Source organism: Triticum urartu, chromosome 3A, assembly GCF_056163025.1.
Source record: "Triticum urartu cultivar PI428250 chromosome 3A, HENAU_Tu73, whole genome shotgun sequence".
NCBI lineage: Eukaryota > Viridiplantae > Streptophyta > Magnoliopsida > Poales > Poaceae > Triticum > Triticum urartu.
In genome coordinates, this window is record NC_141875.1 from 320,910,912 (window position 1) to 320,938,449 (window position 27,538).

A 27,538-nucleotide genomic window follows, 5' to 3' on the forward strand; every position below is an offset into this window, starting at 1 on the left:
GGAGGCTGGCTGTAGCGGGGAACGAAGGCATGGGCGTGATGCAGATCGGGCACCGGGCGAGACAGGGAGGAGGAGAAAAGGACGCGGGGCATGGCGCTGGTTGGTTGGGCACGAAGAGCAAGGGGAAAAATGGCAGTGCCTAGTAGGTGGATCGGGAGGGGAGCTGGTGGTTGGCTGGATCAGGAAGGATCTCGATGTAGATGGTGGGAAAAGTGGCGGCGGCGGGTGAGGGGATGGATGGGACAAGTGCCCTAGGTTTTAGGGTTTGTCCAAAAATAGTCTAGGAGTGGACTATATATATGAAAAGAGGGAAGTTTAGGGGCTAAACCGTCCCTCCAATTAAAATCGAGCGGTCGAGAAAAAAACACTAGGAAGTCCAAATAAGAAAACGGTGATGTTTTGTAGACGTTTGGGGATGATCCGGACACAATGGTGACGACTGCTCGGGTCGGGTTTGGGACAACCGGACGCGCGCGAGGGGTTCGATGCACTGAGCAGAGAGGGTTTCGGACCGTGCGGTCGCATCGGACAACTCCAGAAGCAAAGAGGGGAAGGAGGATGGACTAGGTGGGCTGTGGTGAGACTGCGAGGGGGAGAAGAGAGAGAGAGAGAGCCCGGCATCTGTTTCCGGAGACCAAAAACGCCTGACGTTAGACCGGCTATAATGCCGCTATAGTTATCCGTTGGGGCATCAAACGATCTCTGAATGCGATGAAACTTGACAGGCGGTCTATCTACACATCAACTCTCGTCCCATTCCGAGAACATTTTCCGGCCACTTATAAAATACTATTTCGGACATGCCGCGGGCGCGCGCAAGTGTTTCTGGGCTCAGAACGGACAACAGAGAGAACGAGGAGGCCGGGACGGATGCATATTTTGAAAACATGATGATGCAATGCACATGATGACATGATAATATGCAGCACGCAAGCAAATGACAAGCCAACAACAGCAAATAAGCGGAGGACACCTGGCACATCGGTCTCGGGGCGTTACACCCGAAGTCTAAACGACGCCCTACGGGCTGTATATATGGAGGAAGAGGGGGAATTTCGTGGCCCTTGGAGGAGGGGTCCAAAACCAACCCTAACTCTTGTTTCCCCACACATACGGACTCTAAAAACAGCCTATACTTAAGTATTTCGAAAATACATGGGCCTGGCCCAATAATAAGGTGACGCAGCACCTAGAATAGCCTCTGGATGAAATTTCTGAAGTGGCATCTTGTATATTTCGTCCAAGGCTTCATGCACTCCTTATGGTGGCTTCAAAGCCCTGAAATCATCACTTGTAACTCCGTTCTTGATCCCCTTGCGCATGCCATCATCTCCATGCTTGAACTTGATCCAAGGTTCATCTTGCTTGTCCAAGCTAGTCCCTTCGTTTGTAAGCAAAACAAATGTATCCAATTTAGGCAGCATCATATTCTTATGAACATTACAATCGTTACAAAGAAATGAAAGTACCTGATAATTCAATAGGCGTGTGCCAGCTCTAGTAATTGGTCCAGTATGTATAGCAGCAGGGGCTGTGGGTGTAACAATGGTATGGATGTCCTCATCATCATCCCCTTCTTGAAATGGAGTCGTCCTCGACGAAAGCTCATCTTCCTCACCCAAATAAGGCTTTAAATCTGCAATATTAAAAGTGGGACTAACCCCAAAATCTGCAAGCAGCTCAAGTTTATATGCATTATCATTTATTTTCTCTAACACCTTAAAAGGACCATCAACACATGGCATTAGCTTTGATTTGCGCAAATTAGGAAGTCTATCCTTTCACAAATGTAACCAAACAAGATCTCGAGGTGCAAACACAACATGTTTTCTACCCTTATCTCCAGCAAGTTCATATTTAGCATTCATGCGCTCAATGTTTTCCTTAGTTAACTCATACATTTTTAAAATCAATTCAGCACGTTCTTTAGCATCAAAATTAACCTTCTCCAAAGATGGAAGAGGCAACAAATCAATAGGTGCACGAGGTAGGAAACCATACACAATTTCAAAAGGGCGCATCTTAGTAGTAGAATGCCATGAATGATTATAAGCAAATTCAATATGAGGCAAGCATTCTTCCCACATTTTCTTATTATTGTTCAAAACAACCCTAAGCATAGTAGACAATGTTCTATTGACTACTTCAGTTTGTCCATTAGTTTGGGGGTGACAAGTAGTACTAAAAAGCAGTTTAGTCCCCAATTTAGCCCATAAACGTCTCCAAAAGTGGCTAAGAAATTTAGTATCATGATCTGAAACAATAGTATTTGGCACACCATGCAAGTGAATAATTTCACGAAAGAACAAAACAGCAACGTTAACAACATCATCGCCTTTATGACATGGTATAAATTGTGCCATTTTCGAGAATCTATCCACGACAACAAATATGCTATCCCTCCCCTTCTTTGTTCGAGGTAAACCTAAAGAAAAGTCCATAGATATATCCTCCCAAGGAACGCTGGGTACAGGCAAAGGCATATATAAACCATGAGGATTGAGTCGTGACTTAGCTTTTTGACATGTAGTGCAGTGAGCAACAAAATGCTCAACATCCTGTCTCATCTTTGGCCAAAAGAAATGTGTAGCAAGTATATCCTCCGTCTTCTTGATGCCAAAGTGTCCCATTAATCCTCCTCCATGCGCCTCCTGCAATAACAAAACACGAAAGGAGCTAGCTGGAATGCATAGCTTGTTAGTACGAAACACAAATCCATCATTAAGAACGAACTTGTTCCAAGTTCTCCCTTCCTTACAATTCTGCAATACATCTTTAAATTCAGCATCATGCATATATTGATCTTTGATGGTCTCCAAACCAAATATTTTAAAGTCAAGTTGTGAAAGCATAGTATAACGTCGAGACAAAGCATTAGCAATAACATTTTCTTTACCCTTCTTGTGTTTAATGACATAAGGGGAAGTCTCAATGAATTCTACCCAATTAGCATGTCTATGGTTCAGTTTTGCTTGACTTTTAATGTGTTTCAAAGAATCATGATCAGAATGTATAACAAATTCCTTGGGCCATAAATAATGTTGCCATGTGTCTAAGGTCCAAACAAGAGCATATAATTCTTTATCATAAGTAGAATAGTTCAGACTAGGCCCACTCAATTTTTTAGAAAAGTATGCAATAGGTTTTCCATCTTGTAATAACACACCTCCTAATCCAATTCCACTAGCATCACATTCAAGCTCAAAAGTCTTATTAAAATCAGGAAGTTGGAGCAAAGGAGCATGTGTCAACTTATCTTTCAATACCGTGAAGGCTTCTTCCTGTGCAGTACCCCAAACAAAAGGCACATCCTTCTTTGTAAGCTCGTTGAGAGGTGAAGCAATGGTGCTAAAATCTCTCACAAAACGCCTATAGAAACCAGCGAGGCCAAGGAAACTCCTCACTTGTGTGACCGTTTTGGGCTGCGGACAACTCTCAATAGCTTCAATCTTGGCTTTATCAACTTCAATTCCCTGTGGAGTAACAACATAGCCAAGAAAAGATACTCGGTCGGTGCAAAAGGTGCACTTTCCAAGGTTACCAAATAAACGTGCATCACGTAGAGCAATAAAAACAACACGTAAATGTTCCAAATGTTCCTCCAAATGTTTACTATAAATCAGTATATCATCAAAATAGACTACCACAAATCGTCCAATTAAAGCACGTAAAACTTCATTCATTAACCTCAAGAAAGTACTAGGTGCATTAGTTAACCCAAAAGGCATGACTAACCACTCATATAATCCAAACTTAGTTTTAAATGATGTTTTCCATTCATCTCCCAATTTCATATGAATTTGATGGTATCCACTACGCAAATCAACTTTGGAGAATATTGTAGAGCCACTCAATTCATCAAGCATGTCGTCTAGCCTAGGAATAGGATGACGATAACAAATAGTAATATTATTAATGCCTCTACAATCAACACACATATGCGACGTACCATCCTTTTTCGGCACTAAAATGATAGGAATAGCACAAGGACTAAGGGATTAGCGTATATAACCTTTGTCGAGCAGCTCCTTTACTTGACGCATAATCTCCTTCGTCTCCTCTGGATTGGTACGGTATGGCACACAGTTGGGTAATGATGCACCTGGAATTAAGTCAATTTAATGCTCATTCCCGTGAATAGGTGGTAATCCCGATGACACGTCTTGTGGAAAGACGTCAAGGAACTCCTTCAAAATGTTAGTGACAGCAGGAGGCAAAGACGAAGGCACGTCCTTGAATGAAAATAATGTCTATTTGCACACGAAAGCATAGCAAACTGATTTGCTGAAATCTAGCTCATCAATATCAGATTTTGTGGCAAGTAAACATGCACTTTTCAATTTAATTTCAGAGGCAACACTAGATGGTTTATAATTAGTTTCATTTGTTGCTCAAATTCTTTTGCCACAATCTGATTTTCACTCTTATTTTTCTCCTGATTTGCTTTATTAGCTCCATTAATATCATCTTTCAAAATGGATTCAGGAGTCATAGGAAGCAAAGTAATATGGCTATCCTTATGAACAAGAGTATACTAATTATTTCTACCATGGTGTACAGAATTTTTATCAAATTGCCATGGTCTACCAAGTAATAAGGAACATGCTTGCATGGGTACCACATCACAATCAACATAATCAGCATATGTAGAGATACTAAAATGCACACGAAAAGTCCGTGTTACCTTAACCTTGCCGCTATTGTTGAACCATTAGATGTAGTAAGGATGTGGATATGGTCTTCTGGTGAGAGAGAGCTTCTCCACCATCTCTATGCTAGCCAAATTGTTGCAACTCCCTCCATCTATGATGACGCGAATAGAACGTTCCTTCACAACTCCCTTTGTATGGTACAAATTATGCCTCTGATTTTGCTTAGCTTGTGTAACCTGCACACTCAAAACACGTTGAGCAACTAAACATTCATACCTGTCAGCATCTTCAGCAGCCATGTATTGCGTCTCATTATCAGAATCATCTCCACCATGTTCTTCATGTGTAATAAGAGCCAAAGTCTCCTCATCATAGTCACTAGTGGACTCATACCGACCATCCTCAGTAGCCATCATCACACGCTGAGATTTGCATTCTCTCGCAAAGTGTCCTCTTCCCTTACAACGATGACAAATAATATCACTTGTGTGCCCTATTGATGCCATGGAAGAAGAAGAGCTCTATGCAGGCCCGGCAGGTGTGCTCTTGGCAGATAGTGGTGGTTGTGCCTGCTTTCTTGTATCACGGCTGGAGTTGGCACCTGATGGAGGTGCTGGTGTAGTGGAAGTAGAGGATACACCTGGTGTCCATGATGAAGTTCGACCTGCAAAAAAGTTAGTTCGCGCCAATGCCTGTCGATCCTGCACTTGATGTTCAACTTTACAAGCAAGATGGAATAAACGAGTGATATTATTATACCCTTATACTCTAGAATGGTCTGAATCTCTCTATTTAATCCACCCATAAAACATGGAAGCATAGCTTCATTCTCCTCAACAATACCACATCTAATCATGCCAGTTTGTAATTCCTGATAATATTCTTCTATAGAATTTTTTCGTTGTCTCAAACGCTGCAATTTTTGAATTAATTCACGTTGATAATATGGTGGAACCCAACGAGTACGCACAACAGTTTTCAAAGCAGCCCAAGTAGCTGGAATAGGATATAATCTACAATGTTCAGACCACCAAACACATGCAAAGTTAGTGAAAGCACAAACAGCAGCAGGAACATGTCGCTCCTCAGGTTATTGTAAACATGTAAATTTTTGTTCAGCTTCTAACTCCCAAGTAAGATATATATCAGGAACATATCTACCCTCAAATGGTGGAATATTCAATTTTAGTTTAGGGAGATGGTCATGATCTCGTACCTGAGGCGGAGCCCTACCATTGCCATTATTTGCGTGTGAATGACCTGGTGGTTGTGGTGCTGGTGGTTGCATGTAGTTCTAATTTTGATCAAACTCATCCTCGTACTCTCCCGCATAATAATCCTCTTGCTCATCAGCAGCAGGAGCCACAGAAGTATCAACAGCACCACCAACAGTTTGACCAGGCACAAGAGGGACATGGCTCACTTGGCGGAGGGCTGTTTCATGACGTGGAGGTAGTCGTTGTTGTTGTAGAGGTGTGTTAGGTGCGGCCGGTGGTGGTGGTTGAAGACGTGCGATCAATTCATTAAAATTGTTATCGAGCTATGTTTCAGACGTCTTCTCCATGCCATCTATCTTCTCCATGCCCTCTTCAAATCTGTTTAGCACATCTTGCACCTGTCCACTCATCATTTGCTCAAATTTATCATGCAACTCCTTATTCTTCATGTTCTCCTAGTGTAACACCCTCGATGCGACTATATCTCCCACATGTCGAGGCACGACTTAGAGGCATAATCGCATTGAAGGCATATGTCGCAAGTTAGGCAATCTTCACAACATCCCATGTAATATAGATAATAAAAGGGGAGATAACATAGTTGACTTACACTCGCCACGTCAATCAAGTACATAAATAACATTACATCATCCAAACACTCATGGCCCGACTACGGCGCCAAAATAGAAGAACAACCCAACATGTGACATGGTCCCGATCACCCCAACTGGGCACCACTACTGATCATCAGGGAAAGACACATAGTAACATTGAGAGTCCTCGTCGAACTCCCACTTGAGCTCAAGCGCGTCATCTGGAGCGGAATCATCGGGTCCTACATCTGGTGTAATAGTAATCTGTGAGCCACAGGGACTCAGCAATCTCGCACCCTCGCGATCAAGACTATTTAAGCTTAATAGGAAAGGCAAGGTAAATATATGTGGAGCTGCAGCAAGCGACTAGCATATATGGTGGCTAACATGTTCGCAAAAGAGAGTGAGGAGAGGAGGCAAAGTGCGAGCGAGAAACTAGAGAGCAACCTACGCAAGCATTACTCCAACACCGTGTTCACTTCCCGGACTCCGCCGAGAAGAGACCATCACGGTAACTCACACTGTTGATTCATTTTAATTAAGTTAAGGTTCAAGTTATCTACAACCGGACATTAACAAATTCCCATCTGCCCATAACCGCGGGCACAGCTTTCGAAAGTTCAAATCCCTGCAGGGGAGTCCCAACTTAGCCCATGACAAGCTCTCACGGTCAACGAAGGAATAGACCTCCTCCTGAGACGTTCCGATCAGACTCGGTATCCCGGTTCTTCAAGACACTTCGACAGGTTAAAACAAATCCGGCAACACCGCCCGAATGTGCCGACAAATCCCGATAGGAGCTGCACATATCTCGTTCTCAGGGCACACTCAGATGAGACATCCTATGAGTAAAACCAACCCTCAAGTTGCCCCGAGGTGGCCCCGCAGTCTACTCGGTCGGACCAACACTCAGAGGAGCACTGGCCCGAGGCGGGGGGGTTTAAACAAGATGACCCTCGGGCTCCGGAAACCCAAGGGAAAAGAGGCTAGGTGGAAAATGGTAAAACCAAGGTTGGGCATTGCTGGAAAAGCTTTAATCAAGGCGAACTATCAAGGGGTTCCCATTATAACCCAACCGCGTAAGGAACGCAAAATCCGGGAACATAACACTGATATGACGGAAAATAGGGCGGCAAGAGTGGAACAAAACACTAGGCGAGAGGCCGAGCCTTCCACCCTTTACCAAGTATATAGATGCATTAAGATAACATGGCAATATAATGATATCCAACAAGTAAATAATGTTCCAACAAAGAACGGTCTCCAATCTTCACCTGCAACTAGCAACGCTATAAGAGGGGCTTAGCAAAGCGGTAACATAGCCAAACAACGGTTTGCTAGGACATGGTGGGTTAGAGGTTTGACATGGCAATTTGGGAGGCTTGAAAGCAAGTGGTAGGCATCGTAGCATTGGCATAGCAAAAGAGCGAGCATCTAGCAAAGCAAAGATAGTAGTGATTTCGAGGGTATGATCATCTTGCCTGCAAAGTTGTCAGAGTTGACTGGATCCTCGAAAGCAAACTCAACGGGCTCCTCGTTAGCGAACTCGTCTCCCGGCTCTACCCAAACAAGACAAACAAGCAACAAGGACACAATCAACCACATGCAAAGATCAAACAACATGATGCAAAGATGGTATGCTATGCGGGATGCAATATGTGATGCATACGCAAGATTTGACAAGGAATGCATGAACCTGGCCTCAACATGGGAATACAAGTGCTCCACTGGAAAGATGAGATGAAATCGCTTGAAAACGATATAAAGATCACCGGAATCGGAGTTACGGTTTGGAAATGGCAAGCAATTCAAATATGACACCGGTCTGTGATTTACAGCAAGTAGCCATCTAAATGTAACAAGATGAACATGCTACAGCACCCAAACATGGCAACAAAATACATGGCAGGAATCCATTCAAGATGCTTAACAAAAGTCTAGCACTGAGCTATGGCCAATTCATCCATTAACAGGTTCAAACAAGCATGGCAAAAATGCATATGGAAAACAGATTTCAGACTTAGTGAAATTAACACTTGTCTGGAATTTCAGATCAGATAGCACTCTTCGGAGCAACAAAACTACATGCTACAGGACCTGAACATGGCAAAGTAAAGCATGGCATGGAGCTACTCAAAGAGCTTAACAAAAGTCCCTTAGTGACCTTGAGCCAAAAGGGAGCAGAAAATACATTTGCAAACATGTGAACATGGCAAAAACATAATCAGTTCTCAGACTTAGTGAAAACTTGAACATGCTAAAACAGATATCATGTAGGCATGTTTACAAGCTCGATGCACTCACTACAGAGCAAGTCATGGAAATCTAAGCATACACCCATCAAGAATACACAAAATACAAGCTATACATGGCAAGAACAATAACATAGCATGCACGGATCAACTACAACATCATCAGCAAAATCGCTAACAAGTAGACAATCTGCACAGATTCACGAAATGACAAAAGTAGAGCTCGATTGACTCAAGCTATGGTGCTCCATAATTGCAAACAAAGACATGGATGGATATAACACCACAAGATTAACAAAACATCCTTACTGATCATCCTCAAAAGAGGCACGGATCACTAGGAAACAACATGAACATATGGCAACTTGGGATAAACAAATTAAGGACTTAGTGGAATTGCTAAGTCCCTGAAATCAACATTACCCAAGTGCCTCACTTCGCAAGCTTGTGCTAGTCACCACACACATCACAAAAATACATGGGTTGCACCTCTGGAAAGATGGCAAAACCCTTAACAAAACACATGTAGAGCTCATGGGCATATCATGCACACAATAATCATGGCAAAAATGACAAATATCTAAATAGAGCAGCAGATCAGACAATTATCTCAAGTAGCACTCTTCTAACAGCATTTTGGGCATCAAGATGAACTCAAATGAAAATGATGCAATGGAATGAAATGATGTACTCTCTGAGAAGAACATTTTGATATGCTATATGCCAAAAATGGAGCTACGGATGCAGAGATATAGCATGATGAACAGGGCAATATGAACTAGGTTTTCGGGAGAAAAAGTAAACCGAGGTGATTTGGATCTGAGATCTGCACGGACTTCGAGGATGACCGAAACAGTGCTCGCCGGAGGAGAGAGATGGCCGGAGGAGGGAGAGCTCGCCGGGGACTTGCCGGCCGGGAGGAGGACGGCGAGGCGGCGGTGGAGGGCGGCGTCGGCGGGGGCGGCGGCCACCGGAGCTGCGACGGGGCGGCGTGGTCAAGGGGGTCCGGCGCGAGAAGAGGGCGGCGGCGAGCGGCGGTCGGTGGCGTCCGGCCGCCGGAGACAGCGAAGGAGGCGGCGGGCGCTCGGGTGCGCGGGTGCGGGCGGCGGCGCTGGTCGGATGGGCCGGGGGGCCGGATGCGTGCTCCCGCGGGCCGCGGCGGAGGAGGCCGGCCGGGGACACGTGGCGCCTCCCGTTTGGCTACGGGGCGGCGGCGCGAAACGTCCGGGCGGCCCGGACGTGTCCGGCGCGCGGATGGAGGGGGCTTGGGTTTGGACTGCGGAATTTTCGGAGGGGATCACATATTTATAGGTAGAGGGAGCTTGGAGAGTCCAAATGAGGTGCGGTGTTCGGCCACGCGATCGTGATCGAACGCTCTAGATGATGGAGAGGGTTTTGGTGGGTTTTGGGCCAACTTGGTGGGGTGTTGGGCTGCAACACACACGAGGCCTTTTCGGTCCCTTGGTTAACCGTTGGAGCATCAAAGGAAGTCCAAATGGTACGAAACTTGACAGACGGTCTACCGGTAGTAAACCAAGGCCTCTTGGCAAGTCTCGGTCCAATCCGGAAATGTTTAATCCCCACACACGAAAGAAAGGTAGAAATGACCACCGGAGGAGAACGAAACGCCGGAATGCAAAACGGACAACGGGGAAAATGCTCGAATGCATGAGATGAACACGTATGCAAATGCAATGCATATGATGACATGATATGAGATGCATGACAACGACAACAACACACGGAGACAAAGACCCGAACCCGAGAAAATAAAATAACTTAAGGCCGGAAATGGCAAGAGTTGGATTACATATTGGGCAAATCATATCCGGGGTGTTACAACACTCCACCACTACGAAAGGATCTCGTCCCGAGATCTAGGACTGAAAGAATGCCGGGTACTCAGAACGGAGGTGATCCTCGCGTTCCCAGGTAGCTTCACGGTCGGAATGGTGTGACCACTTGACTTTGAGAAATTTGATTGACTTGTTGCGGGTCTTGCGTTCAGTCTCTTCAAGAATAGCAACGGGGTGCACACGATAGGAGAGATCTTCTTGGAGCTCAATGTCCTCGAAGTTGACGGTGCGGTCAGGAGTCTTGAAGCACTTTCGGAGCTGAGAGACATGGAACACATCATGAACATTTGCAAAGTTTGAAGGAAGCTCGAGTTGATAGGCGAGATCGCCTCTCTTGCTGACGATCTTGAAAGATCCCACGTATCTGGGGGCAAGCTTCCCTTTGATACCGAAGCGACGAGTACCTTTCATAGGAGAGACGCAGAGGTAAAGATGATCTCTGATCTCGAAAGCCAAATCACGGTGCTACTATCATAGTAGCTCTTCTGGTGGGATTGGGCTGCTTTGAGGTTATCTCGAATGACTTTGCACATTTCCTCTACCTCTGTGATTAAGTCATTACCCAAAAGCTGATGTTCGCCGGTTTCAGACCAGTTGAGAGGGGTACGGCACTTCCTGCCATACAGAATTTCAAATGGGGCCTTGCCCGAACTTGCTTGGAAACTGTTGTTGTAGGAGAATTTAGCATAAGGAAGACAATGCTCTCACTTCATGCCGAAGGAGATCACACAAGCCCTGAGCATATCTTCAAGAATCTGGTTGACACGCTCGACTTGACCACTAGTTTGAGGATGGAAAGCTGTGCTGAAACGGATGTTGGTACCCATGGCCTTCTGAAAAGAATCCCAAAACTTGGAGGTAAAGATGCTGCCACGGTCTGAAGAGATCACTTGTGGAATACCGTGCAGAGAGACAATTCGAGAGGTATAGAGTTCCGCCAATTGAGCTGCAGTGATTGACTCTTTGATAGGCAGAAAGTGAGCCACTTTAGTGAGTTTGTCGATGACAACGAATATAGCATCATTGCCACGTTTGGACTTTGGAAACCCAGTCACGAAGTCCATCTCAATGTGGTCAAACTTCCATTCTGGAATGGCAAGAGGTTGGAGGAGACCAGCTGGCCTTTGGTGTTCTGCCTTCACTCTTCTGCAGACATCACAGTCATTCACGAATTGAGCAATCTCGCGCTTCATTCGAGTCCACCACTAAGCCTGCTTGAGGTCCTGATACATCTTCGTGCTCCCAGGGTGGATGGAGAGGAGAGAATGGTGAGCCTCGTTCATGATCACTTTACGAAGTTCACCTTTGGGCACAACAATACGATCCTCGAAGAAAAGAGTATCCTTGTCATCAAGGCGGTAGCACTTGTACTTGGGTTGACACTTGGCAATCCCAATCTTCACCTTCTTCACCATAGCATCAAGAAGCTGGGCTTGGCGAATCTGGTCTTCCAAGGTAGGAGAGACTTGAAGGTTGGCGAGGAAACCTTGAGGAACAACTTGCAGATTAAGTTTGCGGAAAGCTTCACAAAGCTCGGGTTGATAAGGCTTGAGAATCAGACTGTTGCAATAAGCCTTCCTGCTCAATGCATCAGCAATCACATTGGCCTTGCCCGGAGTATACTCGATACTCGGATTATACTCTTGAATCATTTCGACCCATCGAGTCTGCCTGAGGTTGAGATTAGGCTGAGTAAAGATGTACTTGAGACTCTTGTGGTCAGTGAAAATGTCCACTTTTCTTCCCAATAAGAGATGTCTCCAAGTCAAAAGAGCATGCACAACTGCCGCCAACTCGAGGTCATGAGTGGGGTAGTTCTTCTCATTGGGCTTCAACTGGTGAGAGGTATAAGCCACAACTTTCTTCTCTTGCATCAACACTGCACCGAGACCTTGGAGAGAGGCATCACAAAAGACCTCGTACGGTTTGGATTCATCAGGTGGAGTCAGAACTGGAGCAGTGATCAATTTCTCTTTCAAAGTGTTGAAAGCAATGTCACACTCCGGAGACCAAACGTACTTGACGTGGTTCTGGAGATGATTTGAGAGAGGCTTCGCGATCTTAGAAAAGCTTTCAACGAATCTTCGACAGTAGCTTGCAAGACCGAGGAAGCTACGGAGTTGCTTCACGTTCTGAGGAGGTTCCCAATTCACAATTGCAGACACCTTCTCAGGATTCACCGCAATGCCCTTGGCAGAGATGATATGACCAAGATAAAGGACCTCATCGAGCCAAAATTCACACTTGGAGAACTTGGCGTAGAACTGGTGTTCCCCTAGTTTATCGAGTACCAAACGCAAGTGCTTGGCATGATCTTCCTTGTTCTTCGAGAAAACCAGAATGTCGTCGAGATAGACCAAAACGAAGTCATTGGTGTAGGCGTTGAAGATGAAGTTCATCATGCGAGAGAACGTCGGAGGAGCATTGACGAGGCCAAAAGACATGACAGTGTATTCATATGAACCATAGCTTGTCCTGAAAGCCGTCTTGGGAATATCTTGCTCACGGATTCGAATCTGATGATAACCCATACGGAGATCAAGCTTGGAGAATACTTGGGCACCCTTGAGTTGTTCGAACAACTCGTTGATGTTGGGAAGTGGGTATTTGTTCTTGATGGACTTCTTGTTCAATGGATGGTAATCAACACAAAGTCGGTCCTATCCATCCTTCTTCTTCACAAAAAGAACACCACAACCCCACGGAGAAGAACTAGGCCGGATAAGACCCATTCTTTCTAGAATATCAAGCTGCTTCTTCAGCTCCTTCAACTCTTCAGGTCCGAGCTTGTAAGGACGCTTGCACACAGGTTCTGTGCCACGCTCAAGATCAATAACGAATTCAACTGGCCGGTGCGGAGGCATTCCTGGAAGCTCTTCTGGAAAGACATCTTGATATTCGCAAACGACTGGAATCTGCGAGATAGCATCCAGTTCACCCTTCTCATTGAGAGAAAACAGACGAATTGTATCATCACGAGCGGCAAAGACAATTACATCCTCAGACGAATGAGTCAATTGAATCTGCCTGGCTGCACAATCAAGACGCGCCTTGTGCCTAGAAAGCCAATCCATTCCGAGAATATGATCAATATCCGAGTTGCCAAGAACCACCGGAGAAGAAAGAAACTTGTAGTCGCCCAACGTGATAGAGATATCGGGAGCAACCAAACTAGAAGTCAAAAGCTTGCCGGGAGAAACAACTTGCATGACTTTGGGCATGATCTCAGTATCAACATTGTGCTTCGATGCAAACGGGCATGAAAAGAAAGAATGCGATGCACCAGTGTCAAAAAGAACTTTTGTGGGAACATCGTTAATAGGAAGGTTACCCATGATGACATCTCACGAGTCCTCTGCCTGAGCTGCGTTCATCAAGTTGACCTTGGCGTGCTTGGGGTTATGCTTGACCACAGCTGTACTTGTCGATCTCACAGGAGGAGGAGGAGGGAGGCGCCTCTGATTGAAGAACTTGTTGGCATAGTGACCCTTCTGTTGGCACTTGTTGCACGTGACCTCTGAAAGCGGACGGTCGTACAGAGCACTCGATCTTGGAGCTTGAGACGAAGTCTTGTTCTGAAAGCCAGGGTTGGGTGGGTGGGAAGATCCACCGCCACCTTTGCTCTTCTGATACGGTTGACAAAACGGAGGAGGGGGAAGCCAATACTTCTGCTGCTTGGCCACTTGAGTAGAGGAAGAAGGAGTAGTATCTCTGACTCGCTTCTTGGAAGCATCACACCTCAGTTGAGCGGCCTCTTGCTTCAGTGCCATGTTGTAGAACTCATTGTACCTCAAGGGCTCAAAGAGAACAAGAGTTAGCTGGATTTCTTCTCTGAGACCACCCCTGAACTGGTATATCATGCTCTTCTCATCAGGGACGTCCTGCTTAGCAAAGCAGGCGAGCTTCTGAAACAACTTGTTGTAGTCATAGACAGATAAAGAGCCTTGCTTCAGGTTGCGGAATTCCTCACGCTTGCTTTCAACCACGCTTTGAGGGATATGGTGAGCTCTGAAATCTTGATGGAATTCATCCCAGGTAATCACACGTCCACCTCTGGAATCCTTGTACTGCTGGAACCATTCTGCAGCTTGGTCTTTGAGTTGGAAGGAAGCGAACTTGACAAAGTCCTCAGGCCTGACGTTACTGCACTCGAAATGCTTGCACAGATCCACGAGCCAATCGTCAGCATCAGTTGCTTCAACACAATTGCTGAAAGTCTTTGGCCCGTTAGCAAGGAACTGGTTGAGTGTAGCAAAGTGATTCTGATTGTTGCCTTGGTTCCCTTGGTTGCCTTGATTCTCTTGATTGCGCTCTTGAAGAATTTGCATGATCAACTGCGTGTTTGCATTGGTTGCGGCCATCACAGCTTGCCATGCCTCCGGAGGAGGTGGAGGTGGTGGCGGATCAGGATTTGGAGTCGTGCGCGTTGGAGGAGCCATCCTGAAGAGGTTGACATCCATTAGCACATTGATAGACAAATATTGAAGCTGAATCCAACGGAATGAAAATAGCAACATATAGTCTTCACATATGAACAAAATGAACGAATGCATTCCTCTTGAAATGGTCATATATCCATAAATTGAGAAGCCACTTAGAATTTAGGTAGAGAAATAAATCAACAAGGTACGGATCAAGAACGAATACTCGGTAAGAAATACCAATCTCAAACCGAATATCCGTGGAAGAAGAACTAGAGCTACAAGAATTCCCACCTATGAAACTCCCGAACCTTCCCGGTTATGCAATCAGGTGTTGGGGATACAGGGGAAGCATAATATCTCACCCAAATCTAGCAAATCCTACATCCAGTTGTATCCATCCTTTAACACATAACCGAGAAAAACTTCAGAAACCATCTACCTCAACCTTCGAAAAGCATCCGTTATAGAAGTTATGGCGATACTCCCGAACTCCCGCCCCAGTACTGGGTGGCGTCGAGGTTATCTCACCAACGAACTACATAAAAGAGATTTTCGATGTCGGCGTACTAAACTCAGGTATTCCAGAACTGCAATGATAAAATTGTGACGACAACACCTCGGAGCTCAACTCCCCGGGACACTTCCACAAAACCCCTGACAGGAGGCACCAAGACAATGTTCTCGTCACAAAACCATCGGAACGATTCCAAGATACCCGTGTGATCCTAAAAACAATTTTTTAGTGAAATTTGAGAAGAGAAGAGTCAAAACTCTACATCGGGATGCCTTACCAGAGCGATGAGGAGACTGGGAAGTAAAAAGAATTCCTAAACTCTCCGATATATAATTCCTAAATGACTCAAAATATTTTTCTAGACTCCAACTCGGCGGCTAAAAACAATCAATCAGTGGGGGCTCCTAAGGTCGGGGAAGGCACTGATACCAATTTGTAACACCCTCGATGCGACTATATCTCCCACGTGTCGAGGCACGACTTAGAGGCATAATCGCATTGAAGGCATATGTCGCAAGTTAGGCAATCTTCACAACATCCCATGTAATATAGATAATAAAAGGGGAGATAACATAGTTGGCTTACACTTGCCACGTCAATCAAGTACATAAATAACATTACATCATCCAAACACTCATGGCCCGACTACGACGCCAAAATAGAAGAACAACGCAACATGCGACACGGTCCCGATCACCCCAACTGGGCACCACTACTGATCATCAGGGAAAGACACGTAGTAACATTGAGAGTCCTCATCGAACTCCCACTTGAGCTCAAGCGCGTCATCTGGAGCGGAATCATCGGGTCCTGCATCTGGTGTAATAGTAATCTTTGAGCCATAGGGACTCAGCAATCTTGCACCCTCGCGATCAAGACTATTTAAGCTTAATAGGAAAGGCAAGGTAAATATATGTGGAGCTGTAGCAAGCGACTAGCATATATGGTGGCTAACCTGTTCGCAAAAGAGAGCGAGGAGAGGAGGCAAAGCGCGAGCGAGAAACTAGAGGGCAACCTACGCAAGCATTACTCCAACACCGTGTTCACTTCCCGGACTCCGCCGAGAAGAGACCGTCACGGTAACTCACACTATTGATTCATTTTAATTAAGTTAAGGTTCAAGTTATCTACAACCGGACATTAACAAATTTCCATCTGCCCATAACTGCGGGCACGGCTTTCGAAAGTTCAAATCCCTGCAGGGGAGTCCCAATTTAGCCCATGACAAGCTCTCACGGTCAACGAAGGAATAGACCTCCTCCCGAGACGTTCCGATCAGACTCGGTATCCCGGTTCTTCAAGACACTTCGACAGGTTAAAACAAATCCAGCAACACCGCCCGAATGTGCCGACAAATCCCGATAGGAGCTGCACATATCTCGTTCTCAGGGCACACTCAGATGAGACATCCTACGAGTAAAACCAACCCTCAAGTTGCCCCGAGGTGGCCCCGCAGTCTACTCGGTCGGACCAACACTAAGAGGAGCACTGGCCCGGGGGGGTTTAATTAAGATGACCCTCGGGCTCCGGAAACCCAAGGGAAAAGAGTCTAGGTGGCACATGGTAAAACCAAGGTTGGGCATTGCTGGAAAAGCTTTAATCAAGGCGAACTATCAAGGGGTTCCCATTATAACCCAACTGCATAAGGAACGCAAAATCCGGGAACATAACACCGATATGACGGAAACTAGGGCGGCAAGAGTGGCACAAAACACTAGGTGAGAGGTCGAGCCTTCCACCCTTTACCAAGTATATAGATGCATTAAGATAACATGTCAATATAATGATATCCCAACAAGTAAATAATGTTCCAACAAGGAACGGTCTCCAATCTTCACCTGCAACTAGCAACGCTATAAGAGGGGCTGAGCAAAGCGGTAACATAGCCAAACAACAGTTTGCTAGGACATGGTGGGTTAGAGGTTTGACATGGCAATTTGGGAGGCTTAAAAGCAAGTGGCAGGCATCGTAGCATTGGCATAGCAAAAGAGCGAGCATCTAGCAAAGCAAAGATAGTAGTGATTTCGAGGGTATGATCATCTTGCCTGCAAAGTTGTCAGAGTTGACTGGATCCTCGAAAGCAAACTCAACGGGCTCCTCGTTAGCGAACTCGTCTCCCGGCTCTACCCAAACAAGACAAACAAGCAACAAGGACACAATCAACCACATGCAAAGATCAAACAACATGATACAAAGATGGTATGCTATGCGGGATGCAATATGTGATGCATATGCAAGATTTGACAAGGAATGCATGAACCTGGCCTCAACTTGGGAATACAAGTGTTCCACTGGAAAGATGAGATGAAATCGCTTGAAAACGATATAAAGATCACCGGAATCGGAGTTACGGTTTGGAAATGGCAAGCAATTCAAATATGACACCGGTCTGTGATTTACAGCAAGTAGCCATCTAAATGCAACAAGATGAACATGCTACAGCACCCAAACAAGGCAACAAAATACATGGCAGGAATCCATTCAAGATGCTTAACAAAAGTCTAGCACTGAGCTACGGCCAATTCATCCATTAACAGGTTCAAACAAGCATGGCAAAAATGCATATGGAAAAACAGATTTCAGACTTACTGAAATTAACACTTGTTTGGAATTTCAGATCAGATAGCACTCTTCGGAGCAACAAAACTACATGCTACAGGACCTGAACATGGCAAAGTGAAGCATGGCATGGAGCTACTCAAATAGCTTAACAAAAGTCCCTTAGTGACCTTGAGGCAAAAGGGATCAGAAAATACATTTGCAAACATGTGAACATGGCAAAAACATAATCAGTTCTTAGACTTGGTGAAAACTGGAACATGCTGAAACAGATATCAAGTAGGCATGTTTACGAGCTCGATGCACTCACTACAGCGCAAGTCATGGAAATCTAAGCATACACCCATCAAGAATACACAAAATACAAGCTAGACATGGCAAGAACAATAACATAGCATGCACGGATCAACTACAACATCATCGGCAAAATCGCTAACAAGTAGACAATCTGCCCATATTCAGGAAATGACAAAAGTAGAGCTCGATTGACTCAAGCTAGGGTGCTCCATAATTGCAAACAAAGACATGGATGGATAGAGCACTACAAGATTAACAAAACATCCTTACAGATCATCCTCAAAAGAGGCACGGATCACTAGGAAACAATATGAACATATGGCAACTTGGGATAAACAGATCAAGGACTTAGTGGAATTGCTAAGTCCCTGAAATCAGCATTACCAAGTGCCTCACTTTGCAAGCTTGTGCTAGTCACCACACACATCACAAAAAACATGGGTTGCACCTCTGGAAAGATGGCAAAACCCTTAACAAAACACATGTAGAGCTCATGGGCATATCGTGCACACAATAATCATGGCAAAAATGAAAAATATCTAAATGGAGCAGCAGATCTGACAATTATCTCAAGTAGCACTCTTCTAACAGCATTTTGGGCATCAAGATGAACTCAAATGAAAATGATGCAATGGAATGAAATGATGTACTCTTTGAGACGAACATTTTGATATGCTATATGCCAAAACGGAGCTACGGATGCGGAGATATATCATGATGAACAAGGCAATATGAACTAGGGTTTTGGGAGAAAAAGTCAACCAAGGCGATTTGGATCTGAGATCTGCACGGACTTCGAGGATGACCGGAACAGTGCTCGCCGGAGGAGAGAGATGGCCGGAGGAGGGAGAGCTCGCCGGGGACTTGCCGGCCGGGAGGAGGACGGCGAGGCGGCGGCGGAGGGCGGCGGCGGCGGGGGCAGCGGCCAACGGAGCTGCGACGGGGCGGCGCGGTCGAGGGGGTCCGGCGCGAGAAGAGGGCGGCGGCGAGCAGCGGTCGGCGGCGTCCGGCCGCCGGAGACGGCGAAGGAGGCGGCGGGCGCTCGGGTGCGCGGGTGCGAGCGGCGGCGCTGGCCGGATGGGCCGGGGGGCCGGATGCGGGCTCCCGCGGGCCGCGGCGGAGGAGGCCGGCCGGGGACACGTGGCGCCTCCCGGTTGGCTGCGGGGCGGCGGCGCAAAACGTCCGGCGCGGCCCGGACGTGTCCGGCGCGCGAATGGAGGGGGCTAGGGTTTGGACTGCGGAATTTTCGGAGGGGATCACATATTTATAGGTAGAGGGAGCTAGGAGAGTCCAAATGAGGTGCGGTTTTCGGCCACGCGATCGTGATTGAATGCTCTAGATGATGGAGAGGGTTTTGGTGGGTTTTGGGCCAACTTGGAGGGGTGTTGGGCTGCAACACACACAAGGCCTTTTTGGTCCCTCGGTTAACCGTTGGAGCATCAAACGAAGTCCAAATGGTACGAAACTTGACAGGCGGTGTACCGGTAGTAAACCAAGGCCGCTTGGCAAGTCTCGGTCCAATCCGGAAATGTTTAATCCCCACACACGAAAGAAAGGTAGAAATGACCACCGGAGGAGAACAAAGCGCCGGAATGCAAAACAGACAACGGGGAAAATGCTCGAATGCATGAGATGAACACGTATGCAAATGCAATGCACATGATGACATGATATGAGATGCATGACAACGACAACAACACATGGAGACAAAGACCCGAACCCGAGAAAATAAAATAACTTAAGGCCGGAAACGGCAAGAGTTGGATTACATATTGGGCAAACCATATCCGGGGTGTTACACCCAGTCAGTCTCGTCGGCTTGTGATCCAGCCATGGTTAGCAGCAATAGAAACACACAAGAATATGATCCTACAGACTACTAACAAGAGGTGGTGGTGGGTGTCACAAATCCATCAAGCAAATCTCAAATTCTTACCAGTTCTTACCCAGCAGCAGGTGGTGATCGGCAACCGTCGTAGTGAAAACTGTCAAAGCTTGGATAGAGCGATTACCAGGGAGAGTCAAATGCACGACGTAGATGTATGTGGAGCTGGGAAGGCTTATAATATGGTAGCAAAAAGGGTTAGCAATACTCAATTCAGAGATGCAAAGTTGAATAAACGCTCAATGACAGTACTGTGCTAGTCCTAGGCTGGACCGTGCTAGAGACGTGAGCCTAGAACACTAACAAAATCACGACGTTGCACGTAAACAAGGGAGGAGCACGCTCTAAATTTTTTTCTTTTTTGCACTTTTTTCCTCTCTTTTTTTGCTCCGCAAGAATTTTTTTCAGAAAGGTCTACAAATGGTCTAAAAATTGCCTAGCCAGAATTTTTTTCAGAGTTAATTTTTTTTTGAGTTTGGAACTATTTTTCTACGGCAGGTAGCATGAAAGTTCGGGAGTCCTACTCTGTCATGACTCGGAGTATCACGTGATCTGGAAATCCAAAACAGAGTAACAAAATACTGGATTCGGACTAGGACTGGTGGCGGAGATGAATCTGGTGGAACTCTGACTGGTGGCGGCGATGAATCTGGTGGAACTCTGACTGGTGGCGGATATATGTTGCAGGTGGACTTGGATTGGCGTGATGGCGGCGGATAGGTGGTGGTGTATATGGACTCGGATTGGCGGTGAATATGTGGTGGTGGTATATGGTAGCGGCGTTGATGTTGGGGCGGTGGTGGTATACGGCAGCAGTGATGATGATGATGCGGTGGTGATATATGGCAGCGGCGACGTGGCAACCTGTGAATAGAACTCGAAACTCTGAAGGACTAGACGCTAAGACCAGCAACTTGACACGACGATGCAACTGCAAATTCAACAAAGCAAATACAGAAAAGATTATGCAAAGGCTCAGATGGGTTCGGATAGGATGAACTAACCCTACATTTTTTTGCTTTTTCGTGGACTATATAGGTATGAAGAACAGACTCGATTGAAACTACGAAAAAACTGTAAAATCTCACCAAGTAACCTAGAAATCTGATACCACTTGATAGAGGCAAAGGTGTCCCGATGTTTCGATGAGATGGTGGCTATCATTTTCTGTGGGAGTCGACCTTGACGATCTGACTATGAACGTGCGAGACATCGCGCCTTAGCAATCACTAAACCAACTTCCCAGGGGTTATTGACCATGCCGGAGCACGATCAACCTGACCACGAGGGTCTGTTTCCTGCGAGAAAACAAAGAACAAGCAAGAAACTAAGATTGCAATATATATATTGCGAATATAATATGAAAGCTTTATTGATCAAGGTGGGGTTCTGTGACGTCTTGGTCTAGTCGTTGAACACAAACGAAGTACGTCAAGTTGCAGCTATGGCGAACTTTTGATCTAAACAAAACCCAAAGTCTGAACGATGTCCAAAGGGCTGTATATATGGAGGAAGAGGGAAGAATTTTGTGGCCCTTGGAGGAGTGGTTGAAAACCAACCCTAACTCTTGTTTCCCCACACATACAGACTCTAAAAACAGCCTATACATAAGTATTTCAAAAATACATGGGTCTGGCCCAATAATAAGGTGACCCAGCACCTAGAATAGCCTCTGGACAAAATTTATGAAGTGGCATCTTGTATATTTCGTCCAAAGCTTCATGCACTCCTTATGGTGGCTTCAAAGTCCTGAAATCATCACTTGTAACTCCGTTCTTGATCCCCTTGCGCATGCCATCATCTCCATGCTTGAACTTGTTCCAAGGTTCATCTTTCTTGTCCAAACTAGGACCTTCATTTGTAAGCAAAACAAATGTATCCGATTTAGGCAGCATCATATTCTCATGAACATTAGAATCGTTACCAAGAAATGAAAGTACCTGATAATTCAATTGGCATGCACGAGCTCTAGTAATTGGTCCAGTATGTATAGCTGCAGGGGCTGCGGGTGTAACAATGGTATTGGTGTCCTCATCACCTTAGCTTCTTCATGGCTAACTCCTTGATACCTGAGTATGCACAATGTGTCTGTTTGAGGTAGTAGCAATGTCTCATGTGCAATGAAGTGGACTTGTGAGAGGAGAGATGTCACCTTGGTTTCAAGAGCTCTTGCACGTGCTTGTGTCATGGGTCCGCTAGTCACTTGGTGAGACGATGGTAGGTCCATGGGGATGACCTTGGGATGCTCCGCATCAGGTGATGATATCCTTGGAGTGAAAGATGTCATTTTTGACAAGGATAGATTGTGGAGTGCTTATCAAGCAGCAAAACAAGTTGGAGGAAGTCACCCCATGAAGAACATCATGACCACGAGAAGACCGCTTGAGCTACTTCATATGGATCTCTTTGGTCCCAATGCCTATAAAAGTCTCGGTGGAAACTCATTTGGTCTAGTCATAGTCGATGATTTTTCAAGATTTACGTGGGTGCTCTTTCTTGATGATAAATCGCAGGTCCAAAAGATCTTCAAGAACTTTGCCAGGAAGGCCCAAAATCAATTTGAAGTGAAGATCAAAATGGTTCGTAGCGACAACAGAACAGATTCAAGAACGCAAATGTGGATACCTTTCTTAACGAAGAAGGGATTTCACACGAGTTCTTAGCTACGTACACGCCTCAACAAAATGGAGTTTTTGAGAGGAAGAACCGGACTATTATTGAGATGGCAAGAACGATGTTTGATGAGTACAAGACACCAAAACACTTTTGGGCAGAAGCGGTTGAGACAGCTTGCCATGCAACATATCACTTATATCTTCACAAGCTACTCGGCAAGACGGCATACAAGGTTCTCGCCGGTAACAAACCCCAAGTTGGATACTTTTGAGTATTCGGCTCAAAGTGCCATATTCTTGATAAGCATCGTCGTTCTAAATTTGCTCCTAAATCACATGAGGTTTTCCTACTCGGTTATCGCTCCAACTCTCACACCTACCGTGTCTACAACAATTTCACCCGAAAGGTTGAAGAGACGGTATATGTGAAGTTTTATGAATCTAACGGCTCGCAAGTAGAGCAACTTCCAATTGATGTAGGAGACAAGGACCCTTCGGAAGCAATCCAAGACATATCTATTGGCAAGATTCGTCCAACGGAGGTGAAGGAGAGTACCTCATCCATCCAAGTGGAAGCTTCTACCTCACGACAAGGTGAACCAAGAGTTGACACGGAGGCATCCACAAGTGGGACACGCCAAGATGAAGAAAACGAGGAAGTGCGCCAAGATGAACCTCATGAACCTCCTTCTCCACCTCGACAAGAGAACGACAACGTCAACAATGAAGAAGGCCAAGAAGAAGAATAAGATTATGAAGAAGATGTTCCACCCCGACCCAAACAAAAGCTCTCACGAGTTAGAGCAAGAGTTTCAGGATACCATCCCGTCAAGCAAATCTTCAATGATATCCAAACCGGGAGAATCACTCGTTCTAAAACTCATTTGGCAAATTTTTGTGAACATTATTCATTCATCTCTAGCATTGAACCTATGAAGGTTGAAGAAGCATTGGAAGATCCAGATTGGATAAATGCTATGCATGAAGAGCTACACAACTTTGAAAGGAACCAAGTGTGGACATTGATCGAGAAGCCCTACAACAACCACAACACCATCGGTACCAAATGGGTGTTTTGCAACAAGCAAGACGAAGATGGACAAGTCGTTCACAACAAAGCACGTCTCGTCGCCCAAGGCTACACTCAAGTCGAAGGTATGGACTATGGTGAGACATATGCCCCTGTTGCTAGACTTGAGTCCATCCGCATCTTACTTGCCTATGCAAATCACCATGATATTACCTTGTACAAAATGGACACTAAAAGTGCTTTCCTAAATGGTAAAATTGAGGAGGAAGTTTATGTTAAACAACCTCCCGGCTTTGTTAATCCTAAGAAACCTGATCATGTTTACAAACTTCACAAAGCTCTTTATGGTCTTAAACAAGCTCCTAGAGCGTGGTATAAGTGCTTGACCAAGTTCCTTATTGAAAAGGCTTTGAGATTGGAAAGATAGATTCTACTCTTTTTACTAAAAGGATTAATGGTGAATTATTTGTGTGCCAAATTTATGTTGATGATATCATATTTGGTTCGACTAACCGTCATTTTAGTGAAAAGTTTGGAAAGCTAATGTCAGAGAAGTTTGAGATGTCTATGATGAGTGAAATCAAGTTCTTTCTTGGTTTGCAAATCAAGCAAACTAAGGAAGGTACCTTTGTTTCCCAAACAAAGTATACCACGGACTTATTCAAGAAGTTCAACATGCAAGAATGCAAAGGTATGAATACACCCATGCCTACTAGTGGACATCTTGACTTGACCAAGGATGGTGAGCCGGTTGACCAAAAGGTTTATCGTTCTATTACTGGTTCATCGTTATATCTATGTGCCTCCCGTACTGATATTATGCTAAGTCTGTGCATGTGTGCACGATTTTAAGCGGCCCCCAAAGAATGTCATCTTAAGGCTGTGAAAAGGATAGTGAGATACTTAATTCATACACCAAATTTTGGCATTTGGTATCCTAAGAGGTCCTCTTTTGATCTTGTTGGCTACTCCGAGTTGGACTATGCCGGTGAAAAGGTTGATAGAAAGTCCACTTCAGGTACTTGCCAATTTCTTGGTAGATCTCTTGTGTCCTGGTCCTCCAAGAAACAAAACTCGGTATCCTTATCCACCGCCGAAGCGGAATACATTGCCGCTGGTTCATGTTGTGCTCAATTACTTTGGATGACCCAAAGTCTTAAAGATTATGGCATCTATGTGAAACATGCTCCATTGCTTTGTGACAATGAAAGTGCTATTAAGATTGCTCACAATCCCGTGCAACATTCTCGAACTAAGCATATTGAAGTTTGACATCATTTCATTCGATATCATGTTGCAAAAGGGGACATTAATCTTAAGCATGTTCATACCGATAAGCAATTGGCGGATATATTCACCAAACCGATTGATGAGAAAGTATTTACCATTTGATAGGTGAGTTGAGCATCATTGATGCTTCACACTTGGAGTAGAAACTCCATTTGGATACATGCAATGCATGAGCCTTTGACTAATCCTTGATATTTCTCTTATGATGATGATCATATGTCTTGGATATATACTTGCACCCTTGCATGCTATCTAACCCTTGTAGGTACTTGGATGAATCAAATTCATGAGATTGCAACTCACTCACATCTTGAGCAATCTCTACATCACCAAGTCTCTACAATAAGGTGGTTGAAGACAAGGAAGCAATAATCCCTTTAAAACATATCCTTTGACAAATTCTATATATCAAATTTCATTTGGTATCAAATTTCATGATTGTCACTTTGGATACACAAGTGCTCTTCCTTGCAAAACTAACCCATGTAGGTAGATGGACTCAAACTACAAGAGGTGCTCCCAACTCATTGATGAGATACATCAACCTTGAGCATCCTACACAAGATCAACTACATGATCAAGACCAACACCACCACCCAAGGTATGTTATTCCATCTTAGGGATGCTTTACCCCAAGTCATGGGTCAAAGCAGCTCAAAAAGATGTGAATACATCAAAATGTGATGCGGAGCATCCTACGGACATCACCATGTCAAGAGTCCGTTTGCCAAGTGACACGTGCGACATCTACTTCACATACACAAAGGTGAATCATCTCCTTTACACGTGATCACTTGACCCCTTTGAGGATGGTATGCTACTTGAAACCCCTCTCGTGTCCATGAATAGGTATTGTTGGAAGACTATGGACAACGAGGAGGAGTGCAAGCGCCAAGGAACACCTAGACCATCCACGAGGGAAGCATGGAAGAGAAGACGGAAGAAGCAGAGCTGCTACAAGGTACAGCCACCGGACATCCGGATGCCACCAGACGTCCGGATGCCACCAGACGTCCGGACGCCACTAGACGTCTGGACACCACCAAACATCCGGTACCTGACGCAGCCCAGATGACCAGAAGAACTCCAGGCGACAAGTGCTATAGCGGCTGGACGTCCGACAATTACCAGATGTCCGACGAGTCCCAGCGCCCGGATGACCGGTGCCACTACACCCGAGAAGAATCAACGGAGATCCAACGAGCACCGGACGTCCAGACCGTCCTGAGCCAACGGACGTCCGACCCCCACCGGACTTCCGGTACCTGCCTGTGCGCAGCCGCGGGCCTTTGGCCTTGTACCCCTCTCCCACTTACCCCTTCATGGCTGATACGTCTCCAACGTATCTATAATTTTTTATTGCTCCATGCTATATTATCTTCTGTTTTGGACATTATTGGGCTTTATTATTCACTTTTATATTATTTTTGGGACTAACCTACTAACCGGAGGCCAGCCCAGAATTGCTGTTTTTTGCCTATTTTAGGGTTCCGAAGAAAAGGAATATCAAACAGAGTCCACACGGAATGAAACCTTTGGGAACGTGATTTTTGGAATGAACAAGATCCAGGAGACTTGGACCCCACGCCAAGCAACCAACAGGGAGGCCACGAGGTAGGGGGCGCGCCTACCCCCCCAGGCGCGCCCTCCACCCTCGTGGGCCCCTTGTTGCTCCATCGACGTACTCCTTCCTCCTATATATACCTACGTACCCCCAAACGATCAGATACAGAGCCAAAATCCTAATTCCACCGCCGTAACTTTCTGTATCCATGAGATCCCGTCTTGGGGCCTGTTCCGGAGCTCCGTCGGAGGGGGCATCGATCACGGAGGGCTTCTACATCAACACCATAGCTTCTCCGATGAAGTGTGAGTAGTTTACTTCAGACCTTTGGGTCCATAGTTATTAGCTAGATGGCTTCTTCTCTCTTTTTGGATCTCAATACAAAGTTCTCCCCCTCTCTTGTGGAGATCTATTCGATGTAATCTTCTTTTGCGGTGTGTTTGTTGAGACCGATGAATTGTGGGTTTATGATCAAGTTTATCTATGAACAATATTTGAATCTTCTCTGAATTCTTTTATGTATGATTCGTTATCTTTGCAAGTCTTCGAATTATCAGTTTGGTTTGGCCTACTAGATTAATTTTTCTTGCAATGGGAGAAGTGCTTAGCTTTGGGTTCAATCTTGCGGTGTCCTTTCCAAGTGACAGTAGGGGCAGCAAGGCACGTATTGTATTGTTGCCATCGAGGATAACAAGATGGGGTTTTTATCATATTGCATGAATTTATCCCTCTACATCATGTCATCTTGCTTAAGGCGTTACTCTATTCTTATTAACTTAATACTCTAGAT